General features: G+C 40.7%; 1 long non-coding RNA gene across 1 annotated transcript in view; it reads left to right on the top strand.

Moving 5' to 3' along the window:
* The first annotated feature begins 819 nt into the window (after nucleotides 1–819).
* The window catches only part of LOC311041273, a 1698-nt gene continuing 17 nt past the window's right edge, over nucleotides 820–2500 (top strand). Inside the window, exons 1-3 of the long non-coding RNA XR_014600386.1 lie at nucleotides 820–936; nucleotides 1580–1698; nucleotides 1806–2500. The exon at nucleotides 1806–2500 is cut by the window's right edge and continues 17 nt beyond it. This is a non-coding gene — a long non-coding RNA (uncharacterized lncRNA). The remainder of the gene's footprint in view (nucleotides 937–1579; nucleotides 1699–1805) is intronic.

Genomic DNA, 2500 nt, shown 5'->3' on the forward strand with positions numbered 1-2500 from the left:
GGGCCCTGGGCCAGACTTTGGACATGTCTGCTTTATGTGCTGCTGCGGGTATCTTACCTACTGTACACTGTTACGACCTGGCTCGTAGGCCATAACAAAAAGGAGGAAGACACACGGCTGGTTTAAAAGTGTATACAATAATATCATATATTTAACTTAAATATAACAAAGAATGGCATGGAGTGTGTTAGTCTGTAGAATCAGTAAGTGAGTGGATGTGTGCAAACCAAAGACTAAACTGAAGAAGACCAAATTAGTTGCTGCTATATCGCTGTTGTCGAAAAGAAACCTCTTATCTCCATATTCAAACTTATGTTTTTTATTAGATAAACGCCCTACTTCTTCATACTACAGCGTCACACAAAAGCATCAAATGCTTTTTTTAATGGAATCCTGAAAAGTAACTGTTTTGGACACAAGTTTTTCAGAAAACCCAATGCCCAGCCTGCAGGACCTCAAGACACTCAAAGACAGACAGGGGAGTAGCCTAAGCAAGCGAGCTTGCTTGAGGTGTGAAGGGGGATGTGTGTGTGTGTGTGTGTGTGTGTGTGTGTGTGTGTGTGTGTGTGTGTGTGTGTGTGTGTGTGTGTGTGTGTGTGTGTGTGTGTGTGTGTGTGTGTGTGTGTGTGAGAGAGACAGAGAGAGAGAGAGAGAGAGAGACGGGTGTTCATTTACAGCAGCACAGGTTATGTTGATAAAGGCTGGTGATGTTTGCTTTTATGCATTATTACACATTTACCTTAAGACAGGCAAGCCCATTGTATTTAGTATTCAGTTAGTATTTTATTGTTATTTATTTATTGTTTATTTGGTCAGGCATTTCTCAGGACAGCTAAAGGTCCTTATTTGGGCCCTTCCAGGACCCCATTGAGTCCCTTTGTTCACCAAATTCAAATCAGAAAAGGAGCCAAGCAGAGAGGAGTGAAAACTAAGAAAGTAAGTGGATTTACATGCTGTACAGATCTCTTTAAGTTATAGATTATTGTGTATTCCTTTGTTTGATTTTGATTGAATACTTTATTAGCAGTTTGCTAAAAAAAAAGAGCAAGTAACCTACAGTTCAATACAAGGTCTGCTAAGAGGATTTTAAACCCCAAAAAGCCTATGGCTTGTTTACATCAAGCTAAACACAAGCTAAACTTTATTTTCATGCTGTTTTATGCTGCTCAGTTTGGGTATTCTTCCTGCTTGTCTTGGTTGAATTATTATAGTATGCTAGCTAAGCTATTAGCTGAAACTTTTACATGTGCTACAACATATTTATTGATTTGTTTTATTTTATCTAAGTAGGTAATTGTGTTAGCCTTTCACATACAGTTCAAAAGCTTAAATGCTAGGTTTTGATGGAGGCTTTGAACAGGTCGGGGGTGGGGTGGAGGTGTCTACAGTCTGCACTCTGAAACTGGCTTCTCTGGAATCAAGTCAACTAACATATACTGCTTTTTAGACTTTTACTGGGGCCAGTTAAACATTTCAGTCACATGTAGGTTCTCTTTTAGAGCAGTGTAGATGTGGAATTGTGTTGTTTGTGTAGATAAACAACTAAATAGATCCTAATTGTGTTTTCCTTGTATTTCAGCGGCTTGCAGGACTCTCTTTGAGTCTCTGAGAAGAAGCCATCGCCTGGACCAACCAGAGAATGCTGACCAGAAGAAAAAGATGAATGCCTCAATGAAGAGCCGACAGAGAAGATTGAGGGTAAGTTATATGGAACTGTTTGTAAGATGTTTTTTTGTTTTACATTCTGTGTTCCTGTAATAATGGTAATGTAATACATAATTTAATTGCTATTCTATGTTTTACAGTTGATGACCACCAGGACTGCATGTCTGGAGTCTGATGGAGAAAGGGCCGTGTGGGCGCACGCAGGCCCAGATGAAGAGGACGGCATCGTAGATGGACGGGCGGTGTGGATTGTTTCATCTCCACCCGAGAGAGATGAGGAGCTTTCTGCTTTATGCCAGGTGCTTCAGGAGAGGAAAGACAACCGAAGAGACCCGCGTTCCCTTCATCACCACCGCGTGCGGCGAGACACACTGGCACAGAACAGCTCATTTTTAGCTCTCTTACACAGTAACTAAGTTGTCCAGTTTGGTGGAGGGACTCCAAAGACAAGAGAGGCCGTTCAGCGAGACACTGCCTGAGAGACAGAACTACAATTTCTTTTTGTTATTATTGTCCCCTTTGTGGGAGTTTTGTACAACTTCTGGGGGTCCCTGGAAAAAAACATTTGGAGATGGGGATTTTTTTTTTTACTGTTTTAGAAGATATTTGTAGAATCCCCAGAAACAAAGATTTGAGTAACAAATGTTCGCTTTAAGAAAATATATATATTCAAAGATTTGCACAAATTTTCCACGATTTTGGAGCAGATTTGGTTCCATTTGTACACTCTCAGAGTTACAGACCCGTAAGGGTCCATTTGGTTCCATTTGTACACTCTCAGAGTTACAGACCCATAAGGGTCCATTTGGTTCCTATCCATCATTTAGCTGGGGAC

This window comes from Gymnoscopelus microlampas (genome assembly GCF_963454915.1).
Source record: "Gymnoscopelus microlampas genome assembly, contig: SCAFFOLD_142, whole genome shotgun sequence".
Lineage (NCBI taxonomy): Eukaryota > Metazoa > Chordata > Actinopteri > Myctophiformes > Myctophidae > Gymnoscopelus > Gymnoscopelus microlampas.